This window comes from Sciurus vulgaris (genome assembly GCF_902686455.1).
Source record: "Sciurus vulgaris genome assembly, chromosome: 9".
Classification (NCBI taxonomy): domain Eukaryota; kingdom Metazoa; phylum Chordata; class Mammalia; order Rodentia; family Sciuridae; genus Sciurus; species Sciurus vulgaris.
Genome location: NC_136469.1, coordinates 128,548,365 through 128,561,114, shown reverse-complemented (window position 1 = coordinate 128,561,114; position 12,750 = coordinate 128,548,365). Strand labels below are relative to the sequence as shown.

The following is a 12,750-nucleotide window of genomic DNA, read 5'->3' as shown; positions in this document are numbered from 1 at the left end:
CATTTATAGTAGTAGTCATCCAGCCTGAGGAAGGTTCCATCATTCTAGCCCCGCATCACCTAGAGTACTGTCTACTTAGTCAATATGATAGAGGAAGGGTCAGCTGGAGGGGATTTGATGAGCTTTCTTGTATGCTCACAAGTATCCCATCATATCTAACCACAGTGCCAGCCAGACCTTATCTCATGACTTCACTTGGGTGCATAATGACGAGGAATTAGAATGAGAGAGGAATCAGATACCAATGACAGCTAATATCTGCCCAAAAAAGTTATTGAGAGAGTCTAGTAATTTGGTAATACATGCTTTCATCATGAGAAGGAATTTTTTTTTTTTAAATGGCGATTTTCCTACCAGCAAAGAGACAGTTTGGGGACTTTAATTGAATTCTGGGAATAGGAAACATAGCTGAAAATTATAAAATATTGTATAAAATCAAATTATTAGAAACAATCTATAAGAACAACTGTTTAAAAATAGAATTAATGTGGGAAGTTACTAGTTAGTGGTCATAAAATTTTAGTTAATCAAGGTAAATAAATTCTAGAGATCTGCTTGCAATGTTGTAGATATAGGCAATAATATCATAATGTACACTTAACAATTTAAGAGAGTTCATCTTATGTTGGATTCTTACCAAAACAAAAAAAGTAAAAGAGAACAGTATTTTCCAAAATATTGAAATGGTTATTCTTCGAATGATAAAATTTATTTTCTTCTTTTTGTTCCTATTTTCTACATTTTTAACAAAGTACATGTTTTAATTTGAATTTTTACATGTAGTACTATAATGTATATGTTTCTATAATGTATATGCATTACTTTTATAAAGTAATAGATATATTCTTTTTTGTAGCATAATGGGAGTTTTATTTAGAAATTAATTTTGGACTATCAATACAAATGCTAAGTCACTATACAAAACATTCATAGGAACTTTTTTTTTTCATTTTTTTAATTGTTCAAAAAACATTTCCTACCTAATCCAACATACAACAGAGAAATGGTACATCTTTTATTTGAATTTCTATACAATGGAAAACCAAGTGTGTGTGTGCGTGTATATATACACTTTTGGCAAAGCTTAAATAATAGACACTAGTAGGTTGACAATTTAAAGTCTATTGTTGAGAAATTATCTAATAAAAATAATTAGATTTTATTTAGCCACTTCTAAACCAAGTGTTATTGATTAATAAAACTTGCTACCAATCAGGCATCTAATATATCATCAATTTGTAGTATTGCTCCCCACCTCGGTTCTTCACAACTAAAATAGAAAATTTTTGAAAAGTAGGGGCAAGCATTTGCAAAAAACAATCCCGTTTATTATAAGCATGAATATGTGTATGATGAAATGTCTTCCCATGCAATGGACTTTCAAACCATCAAGAAACCACCAGCACCAAATTTGCCAATATATTTTGTCTATATCCAAGAGATGCATTTATATCCAACAGAGGAGCTGAAAATCAAACTTAGTGTTTAGTTTAGGGGTGTATTGGGAAATTCAGCCACCACTGAAAAATGTCTTTAAAAAAGATTTTAAAAAGAGCACCAAAAATAGTTTCACTAAATTTATTTTAAAAATAATAAAACGTTTCTTACAAAAGAGCATTACATTCTGCACAGGGCTCTGAACAGATGCCAGGGACATATTGTTACTTTCCTCCCTGTCCCACCCCCACCAAATGTTTACAGTGACCACAAAGAAAGGTGCTCACGATAATTACATGAGGGAATTTTTTTTTAAAAAATCACCAACAATGAACAAATAATAAAATTCACTGACTTTGCTGCTGTCTTAAAATTTCAATGTTAGTTTTTGCACATTCTCCCCACCAATCCTGTCTGTAAGGGTAAAATAATAATGAATCTATCTTCAGATCTTTATAAAGGCTCATCAATTTTGATGGAGGCTCCCAATTCATGACGTATTTGCTTAATTCACTGACCACTTTTGTCAATAATAGATCCAACTAAATCTTTGGGAATAGTTACTTGTGTTGTCATAATAGGTCTCAAATCACCATATGAGCCACAAATCCCTGCACAGGAATAATTGCATCCAGAGCCACCCTGTGGTCCATAAGCCATCTGCCCTTATGATGGGCTCCATGTACCCAGAGCAGAGGCCCAAGTTGCACCAGCACTGAAACCAACCATGCCCTCATTGTGGCCTCCAGGTCTTCCTCTCTGTCATAGGCCATTAGCTCTCCTCCACTAGGTGGTGGTGGTGGAGGTAGAGGAAGACTCCGAGCTGTGCTCCCATCCCGGCCACCTCGACTAGAAGGAGGAGTGGTCCGTGAAGACGGCTCTCATCATCATGATCTCTTCTACAGGGAGGCATGGGATATCCACCCCTACCATGTGGCATTCTGTGGAAACCACCTCTTACGTTATGGGAAATCCCACTGGACATCCACGGTGGTCATCAAACATCATTGTCAAACCACCATAATCATATGTTTCATCGTAAAAGTTAGGATCATAAGGCTGTGTGTGTCCTTTGATGGGAGACTCAGATATAAGATCAAGGATGATCTTATGCACTCACCACCCTATCAGGCTCTCCTCCAATAACGACTCTGTCAGTGAATGAGGGCAGCATTCCTGGAAAAGCTTCATTGTTGTCTGGAGTGTTCTCTCGAAGTTCTCTGATTTAGCACCTTTGACCCCAATAATTCCTCCTGCCAGACTCTGATAAATCAACAGTCTCAACTGGCAAAGTCGCTTCCTTTACAGTGTTGGTAATTGAAGCATTCCATGGCATCGGATTCGAGCTGGAGGTGGCTGGTTGCAGTGGGTGATGGCAACTGCAGGCCCTCTTCTGAGGTAGTGATGATTTTCTTCAGAATTTCTCCAATTGTTTCAATATCAGCACTGATACTCAAAATGTGCTTGCAGCCACTGCTGCCTGGGACTCAGACACTGGCATTGTCATCTTTCCGGAGAGCCTTAATATTCTTGCCTCCTTTCTCAATCACTGACCCAACATTCTTGCAGAATTTGTAATTCAACCATTTTATCACTGTTTCTAGATCTTTTAAAAGTGTGCTCCTCTTCTGCAGGGTGCTTACCAAATTCATCATGGTTTCAGTGTTGAGGAAGGTTTCCTCTGCCTTTTGTTTCCACTTTCTTGTATTAAGTGGACACACCAACTCTCTTCACCTGTATATGATAGGAAAATATATATTCTTGATAAAAACTGTAGGAATGTGCAATAATTTTCAAAAATTAGTTTTAAAATTTTAAAAATTATATTGATGTTTATGCATTGGAAGACCTATATTACAAAATATGAAGTGAAAATATATTTATATTTGATAAAATTCTACTGCATTTTTAAATAATATGGAAGGCATAGTATTGTGGGGTTATGTGATTTAACCAAGGTCTTAAAATGATTGCATGACAAAATGTGATGAAAAATCAGTTAATTCTCACACAATAACTTTTGTTCTTCCCATTGTACCTATATGTATAAAATGCTTGTAGATATATGTAATATATCAAATGAAATATAAATATATACATGAATGTGCTTCAAAAGTTTTTATACAGTATTTTCCCCTCCTATCTAACTGAAATGTTATAACTTTTAACCACTATCTGTCTCAAGGTCAATGATTACATATAATATACTAATATACATAATAATATAATAGACTCCATATGCTAAGAAGCATAATGGGATATACAGGAGTCTGGCAAAAAATATTTTTTTGTTTGCTGAGCTGGTATTTTTATAAAGGAAAGAACGTTAGAGAGACAGAGAAGGAGAGAAAGAGAGATGAGAGAATCCCATATCCACAAAATTGAGGAGGTAAGGAAGTGGCTCTCATTGGAAGACTTAAGGTATTAGCCTGAAGGATTCAGTATGATTCATGAGGAAGGGGAAGGATGTGTCATCAGAGACTTATTCCAGCAATAATGTGCAAGATAGATTGAACTGGGCCACAGTGAACTGACTATATCAATTAGGATTTTTTTTCTTTTTTTGCTCACATGTAACAAAAGTCCTAACATTATATCATTTAAATGAAATAGAATTTATTGACTGCCTTTTATCAAGTTTCATTCTAGATACTGAAAAAATGACCAGAAACTGGATTCCCTCTTTGCTTTCCTTCACTTATTCTTATAGTTTGGATATATTGTGTCCCTCAAATGCTCATGTGTGAGACAATAAAAGATTGTTGAAAGATAAATGATTGAATTATGAAAGCTGTGTTCTAATGTGGATTAACCCACTGATATGTTTTACCTGGGTGGTATGGTCAGCAGGTAGGGTGTGCCTGGAGAAGGTAAGTCACTTGGGGCATGACTTTGGGGAATATATTTTGTCCTGGTGGGAACAGAGCACTCTCTCTCTCTCTCTCTCTCTCTCTCTCTCTCTCTCTCTCTCTCTCTCTCCCCCCACACACACTGAGCTGCTTTCTTGCACCATACCCTTCCACCATCTGGGGCCCACAGCTATGGACTTAGTCAGTCATGAACTGAATCTCTGAAACTGTGAGCCACAATAAACTTTTTCCTTCTCTAAGTTGTTATTGCTGGGTCTTCAGGGTCACAGAGATTAAAAAGCTAACTAAAATACTTCATCATCTTTTTTCCTATACTTATTTGGCACTAGAGATAGACCCCAAAGCCTTGTACATCCTAGGCAAGGACTCTATGAATATATCCCCAGTCCATTTTCTTGGTCCTAGATTCATGCTCAGTAATAATATTTCCTTATGAATCTAAAATTACCACCTGTGCTGCAAAAACTACACCCTTTGTACACATGCAGACAAGAGAGGTGTCTCTTCTCTCAGCATGGAATAAAGTGATAGATTTCATTTTCATTGGGTTTTAGGTTAGATACTCATTCCTATAATAATTTTACTGTGGCCAGATGGTTGAAATTTCACAAAATCTACTTGTAGACTCTGGAAAAAAATTAGCCTTCCTGAAACATGTGGGCTCTGAGGTGGAAAGGTCAATACTTGAACAAAAGTGTGTGCACTGTACAAAGAACAGGGGGAATGGATTCTAAGGAGTCCCAAGTGGCAGACATTAGTAATATAGGTGTATTATGCTGGGCCAGAGCCTCTGAAGGGGAAAATGGAGGTAGAATCAATAACACACTCGCTTTGAGGATGGCTTGAAGCAGAGAGAAATGATGTCACTGAAGTAAGTGACTGAGCTAGTGAGTGATAAAGAGTATTTGAAAGTGGACAGGGTTAAGAAGAGGGTCATGTCCATCTAGAGCTGTCAGATGTCACCATGAACAAAGGTAAGAGCAGGAAGCAATAATGCCTCTATTGGTCTATCATATGTTTAAAGATAAATACATATTTTTCAAAGAGGTGAAGTTTTCATGTGACAGATTTTATAAATTATTTTCCATAGAAATCATAAAATCAGCTCTTCATGTCTCAGAATTCTTAAGTGCATTTGGAAGTACTTTAAACTTTTCTCCACAATTGGGCCACCCTTTCTAGCATGTGTGCTCTGTTCTGGGCTTCTAACAATTTTGTTTGTTTTCATTTTATTCCTTTCATTTACTTTCAGGCATCAGCCCTCTCTTTTATCACCCGTCTCATGCCATATCCTACAATCCTTCTATTTTACTGTTTTTAATTTAATATACTGGAAAAATAGTTAAGCCTTTTTGAAATTTTCCATTAAACAAACCAATACACACCAAAAGGAAGTCAAAGGAAGTGAATCTTTGGCTGCAGCTTTGAGTCACTGTGTTAGTCAGCTTTTCATCCCTGTGATAGGAATACCTGACAAGAACAACTTAGAGGAGGAAAAGTATATCTGGCTCACAGTTTCAGAAGCTCAGTTCATGGATGGCAGACTCCATAACTCTGGCCTCAAGCTGAGGCAGAATATCATGGTGGAAGGGTGTGGCAGAAGAAAGCAGCTCAGTTCACAACAGCCATGAAGCAAAGAGCTCCGCTCACCAGGAACAAAATATAAGCCCCAAAGGCATGCTCCCAATGACCTACTTCCTCAGCCATACCCTGCTTGCTTACAGTGACCACCCACTAATTTGTTCAAATTATTAATCCATAAAATGTTGAATCCACTGATTAGGTAACAGCTCTCAAAATCTAATCATTGCACCCTGGAACATTTCTGCCTTGTCTCAGACATGAGCTTTCAGGAGACACCTCATATTCAAACTGTAATATTCTACCCCTGATCCCCCCAAATACATGTCTATCTCACAATGTAAAAAGCATTTAGTGCATTTTCCAAGAGTGCCTACAGTCTTTAAGGTTTACAGCTTTGCCCAAACGTCCAAACACCAAAATCTCATCTGAGATTCAAGGCAAACTCTTAGCTATTTTCCCTGGCGAAAAGCAAAAGTGAGTTACATATATTCACTATGTTAAGGCAAAGAGTAAGCATTTCCATTCAGTGAATTAATGCAGTGATTAAGTTACTGCTCTCAATCACTTCTTTAAAATTCCAGAATTGTCTCACACATGAGGTTTCAGGAGACATCTCATACCCAAACAATATCTGTGAAAGTTCTGAAATATCTTGGGTTACTTCAGATTCAAGCCTGCAGTTTGAAGTAAAGATTCCATGCGGACTACTGATTAGATAAAAAAGATAATCAACTGAGTTAATACTGAATTATAATAGGAATATTGCATCTTTTTGCATCTGTATTGAAATGTTGAAAGAAACATTGTCAAGGATACCCTGAAGAGTATGTGGAAGGAAAACAAACAAACAATAGGGAAGACACAGTGCATCGCTTTGCTACTTGTACAATGTGTGGCCTGGGTAAGTGAGGTGGCCTCTCTGAGTCTCTGTTTCTTCATCCCACCATGGATGAAACTTGAGGACATTATACTAAGAAAAAACACTCACAGAAAAACAAAACCTGCAGAATAACTCTTACATAAGTTTCTAAAATACTCAATTCATAGAGTCAAAGAGAAGGTACTGGGGACAGACAGCAGATGGAAATAAGGAGTTACCAATCAACAGGTGTGAAATTTCAGTCAAGCTGGATGAATAAGCATTAGCAAACTGCTGTGCAACATTGTGTCTATAGTCAACAATAATGTATTATATACTTGGAAATTTAAGGGTATAGCTCATGATAAATGATCTTACAATAAAAAAAATTTCAATAATAAAACAGATCTAAGCATCATTGAAAATTGTGGTAACTCTTGTGAAGTGTTAGGTTTTCTATGAAATGCTAATTACTTTTTAAAGGAGATGGGAATGAAAAATTACTTGTAAGGCATGTTAATTTTGAGATACCTGTGAAGATTCCAAGTGAGGATCAGAAAACATCTCAGCAAAAAAGAAAAGAAAAAGAAAAAAAAAAAAAAAACTAGAAGCATGAAAATGGTCAAAATGCAGGCAATTATCTTTGAAACTTGTCACACCTGATGCAGCATTTTTTCTGATCTCTGTAAACGTAGAAATCACGAATATTTCATTAAGATAGAAATTAACACAAAGGTAGGCTAAGAGGTCACCTCATGTAGAGATTTATTGCCAAGAATGCATTATATTTTCCCTCCCAACTACATTTACATAAAGTTCCTCTCCAGATTTAGAGATACCATGGGGTTAGAAACAGACATTTGCACTCTGGAAAGCTTCCTGGAGATTTTGATTAATTAATTCATTTGTCTAATCATTCATTCAACCAACAAATATTTATTAAGCATATTATATGGGCCAGGCATTTCCATACAATAATAAACAAACCAGACAAATATCCCTGCTTTCTCAGACTTTGCTCTTGGAGTGGGACAGAGGAAGAACTGACACACCATCAAAAATACATAGATACAAAAATATGTAGTGTATTTGAAAGTTGAATGTACTATGTACAAATGAATGCTTGTACACAGTTACCTTGCATTCAGTCTGCTCCATTATTGACTAGTATTTTACCACTTGCGGGTTCAGCGGGGGAAAGATTTTTGTATTACCATGCAGTAAGTATATAAAATTCCTTATCACAGTATTGTACAAATGCAAGTGCAAATACTTGCTTCTCTTTATTTTTATTTACCTAAAATAAGCATTCTCAAGCCCCTATTTCTCTTAATGACTAAAAACAAAGTCTTGTCAACTTTGTGAATTCGAGAGCTTCCATCTTAAATTAAGTCTCTAATTCGGGAATCTTCTCTCTTCCTTCTACTTCCCTGAGCTCTGTGGTGGGGAGTAACTATTTTCCTTGATTGCCTCTTGGTTGGGTCTGCTCTTGGTGGACTTGGCCATCTGTTCTCCTCATAGGTGTAATGGTGGATGAGGAGCTCACTTTGCCCCAGCTGCCTGGATTTCACTACAACCGATACTATTACCTTCTGAGATTAGACCTCTATGTTAATTTCATTGTTGAATCTAGCACTAGTCTTGAGTTATTCATCCAAAATGTCAACGTAGCAGTGCCATGGGACATCCACGGACGGTTAAGATTAACCACCATCTCCACCAAGATGGCCATGTGGAAACTTGTGGGTTATACGTTATTCTTTATAGAAGCCAAGGGAGACATGGGACAGGATTGCATCTCAAGCATCCCTGCTGATAACACAGCCTCTGTGTTATTTCTACTGCACTGCAGCTGCCCAGTCAGTGTGGGGCTTTGCAAAAAACTTCCTTCTCCCAGTACCAGAGAGAAGTGGGAGCCTTTCCACTCATTTTCTCATCCACCATCAGAACTCTTTCGGGAATAGTCTACCTGAGGAGGATTTTGACCTCATGTACACATACCATATTTAATACGTATTTATTATGTACACATACTGTACTTCCTTTATCCATTCATCTATTGGGAGTAACGAGGGCACACGCCCCTACATAAATGTACAAACTTTACTCACTCAAACTGTCCTCTCCATAAGTGCAAGGATTTCCTCTTTCACACAGAATAAATTTTCTTGAGTCATTATTTCACCTATAACCTACTTCATGAAGAATATATGTTGAATTTACAGAGTCAAAAATACAGAGACAAAGTAAAACTTGAACAGTTATCATGGACAAAGTTGGGGTTTGGACTGCTTGAAGGGTTGGCTCATATTAGCAACTTTATGGTATGAATGTATTTTGAGTTTGTCCCTTAAAGGTTCAAAGGGTTTTAGGTCATCTTCAGGGCATGTCCTTGGAAGGAACTTTGGGCCCCAAGAGTCTGGCTTCTAGTCTTGCAATGTGATTTCTTGCTCCTTCACAAGCTTCTCCGTGGTGGTACCATACACTATAAGTCTTCTCCAGAGCTGAGCTGCTGCAGTACCATGCCCTTGAACCTCCAGGACTGTAAGTTAGATAGACTCTTTTCTTTATAAAGTCACCCAGCTTCTCAGGTATTTCATTATAGTAATGACAAACAGTTCAATGCAGCAACTAAGAGGGTTTTGGTATAATGGACTTTCAGTGGTAGGAGTACAGACCTATGATCATTTTAATTTATGAAATTAGAACTGAGGCCTCCCTTTCCCTCCTCAATTAAAGATATGATCCTTGAAGGGTAATCTATATTTAAAAAATCACCCACTAGCAAAAGGAAATGAACTGAAAACATGTTGGTTTAGACTCTCAATGGGAAATGTCTCCGTGAAAATGTTAAGTCATGGCTTGCCATTAAATAATTTTGTTTTTAAATTTATTCTACTCAAGAGGTACAAGATTATCCAAATTTAGAATAATCTTTTTGCATTTTTTAATTTTACACAATATTAGGGTGTATTTTGATATAATTATTTTAAGCATGGAATAAAATTTGCTCTAATTCAGTCCCCAGCACATACTCTGTCCCTCCCTCCCTTCCCTTGTTCCTTTCTTCTCCTCTACTCATCTTACTTTTATTTGTTTTTTTTTAAATTAGTATCTTGTGAATATATATATTTACTGTGGTATATTTATATATGTACATAGGAAATTTGGCAGATTTATTCCACTGTTATTAGCTTTTTTCATTTCTTCTCCCTTCCTCTCAAACTCCTCTTTCTACTCTACCAATGTCTCTTGTATTTTCATGGAATTCCGCACGTTTTCTCCTCCTTCCCAAGGGTTGGTCTTGCTCAACCCTTGACTTTATGGGTCTGGCTTATTTCCCTTAGCAAGATGGTCTTCAGTTCCATCCATCTACTGGCAAATGCCACATTTTGTTATAATTTATTGCTGAGTAATACTCCCGTTGTGTACATATACCATATTTTCTTTATCCATTCATCTGTTGACAGGAACCTAGTTTGATTCTAAAGCTTGAATATTATTGTGAATTGAGCTGCTATAAACATTGATGCTGCTGTGTACCTATAGTATGCTGACTTGAGACCTTTTGAATATATCTGGAATGGGATAGTTGGGTCATATAGTGGTTCCATTCCTACTTTTTAAAGAAATCTCCATATTGATGTCCATAGCAGTTGTGCTAATTTCCACCAACAATGTATAAGTGTACTTTTTCCTCCACATATGCACTAATATTAATTATTATTTGTAGTCTTGATAATTGCCATTTTGACCAAAATGAAATGAAATCTCAATTAATTTGGATTTGCATTTCTCTGATTGCTAGAGATGTTGAACATTTTTTCATGTTTATCGGCTGCTTGTATTTCTTTTCAGAAGAGTCTGTTTACTTCTTTTGTGCTTCTGTTAATTGGATTATTTGTTTTTCGTGCATTTTTTTGATTTCTTTATATATATATATATATATATATATATATATATATATATATATTGAATGATAATCCTCTATCTGAGGAACAGGTGGCCAATATCTTTTCCCATTCTGTAGGCTCTCTGTTCACATTCTTAATGGGTTACTTTGCTGTGTAAAGGAGTTTAGTTTGATTCTGTTGCACTTATTAATTCTTGGTTTTACTTTTTCCACTTTTAGAGGTGTTTCTGAGGAAGTCAATGCCTGTGCCAATAAGTTGGAGTTTAGAAGTTGCAGAGTTTGTGTTCCAATTTTTATGTCTCTGATCCACTTAACTTGACTATTGTACAGGGTTGGAGGTAGGGATCAAGTTTCATTCTTCTATATATGGATATCCACTTTTCCCTAGCACTATTTGTTTAAAAGAATATTTTTCTCCATGTATGTTTTTGGCACCTTTGTTGAATATCAGTTGACTGTATCTCTGAGGGTTTGTCTCTGTATCTTCTATTCCATTGGTCTTCCTGTCTGTTGGTGACAATACTATGTTGTTTTTGTTTATTATAGCTCCGTAGTCTAACTCCAGGTATGATATTTTGATGCCTCCAGTATTACTCTTCTTGTTCAGGATTGCTTTGGCTATTCTAGGTCTCTTATTTTTCCAAATGAATTTTATAACTTATTTTCTAATTCTGTGAAAAATAATTTTGGTATCTTTAGGAGATTGCATTGAACTTGTATAAATTTGCAGCAATACGGCCATTTTGACAACATTAAGTCTGCCTATTCAAGAACATGAAAGGTCTTTCCATTTTCTAAGGTCTTCCTCAATTTCTTTCTTTAGCATTCTGTAGTTTTCAGTTTTCATTGTAGAAGACTTACACCTCTTTCTTAGATTAACGCCCCCCCCCCCCTTTTAAGTTTATTGTGAATGGGATAGTTTTTCTAACTTATTTTTCAGTGGATTCATTACTGGAGTATAAGAACATGATTAACTTATGGATATTGATCTTGTATACTGCTACTGTACTAAATTTATTTATCAGTTCTAGAAGTCTTTTGGTGGAGTTTTTCTAGGATCATCAGCAAACAGAGATAATTTGACTTTTCTATTTCATATCCATTTAATTTTCTTCTCTTGCTTGATTGCTCTGTCTAGAGTTTTAAGAAATATGTTGAATAGGAGTGGTGTGAGTGGACCCTTATTTTGGTCCTATTTTTACAGGAAATGCTTAAAATTTTTCTCTGTTCAGCATGATGTTGACCTTGGGTTTGTCAAGTATAACCTTTATAATAATGTTGAAGTAAGTCCTTCTATATGTAGTTTTTCTAGTGTTTTAAACATGAATGGGTGCTGGACTGTGCCAAATACTTCTTTTTCTGAATCTATTGAGATAATCATTTGAATCTTGTCCTTAATTTATGTGGTGAGTTATATTTATTAATTTGCATATGTTGAACCAACCTTGAATCCGTAGGATAAAACACACTTGGAGAATCTTCTTAGTGTGTTTTCAAATGTAGTTTGCCAATATTTATTAACAATATTTTTTAATCCATATTCATAAGGGATATTGTTCTGATGATTTCTTTGTTTTAATGATGTCTCTCTGGTTCTGGTATTAAGGTGATACTGGCTTTATAGAATGAATTTATAAGTGTTTATTCCTTTTCTATTTCATGGAAAAATTTGAGAAGGATTGGCATTAGTTCTTCTTTAAAGGTCTGGTAGAACTTGTTTGAAAATACATATGGTCCAGGAATTTTCTTTTTTGGAAAGCTTTTAATAACTGCTTCAATTTCATTACTTGATATTCTGTTTAAGTTTTCTATATCCTCATGGTTCAATGTGAATAGGTCATATGTCTGCAGGAATTTATCACTATTTTAGAGATTTTTTTTTAGTTTATTGGAATGTGAATTTTCAGAACAGTTTCTAACAATCCTCTGATTTTCAATAGTGTCTGTAGTGATATTTTCCTTTTCATCTCTCAACTTTGTTCATTTTGGTCTTCTCTCTTTTTTGGTTAGTTTGACTAAGGGTTCATCAATCTCATTTATCCTTTCAAAGAAACAACTCTTTGTTTCATTGATCCTTTACATTTTTT

General features: G+C 35.8%; 1 pseudogene across 1 annotated transcript; it reads right to left on the bottom strand.

Annotated features, from left to right (window-relative positions):
• Positions 1-1,818: 1,818 nt before the first annotated feature.
• Positions 1,819-7,908, bottom strand: LOC306669844 (heterogeneous nuclear ribonucleoprotein K-like; annotated as a pseudogene). The gene is made up of 2 exons: positions 7,888-7,908; positions 1,819-3,122 (listed from the first exon to the last, which is right to left on the bottom strand). The product of its transcript is annotated as a heterogeneous nuclear ribonucleoprotein K-like (transcript).
• Positions 7,909-12,750: the final 4,842 nt, after the last annotated feature.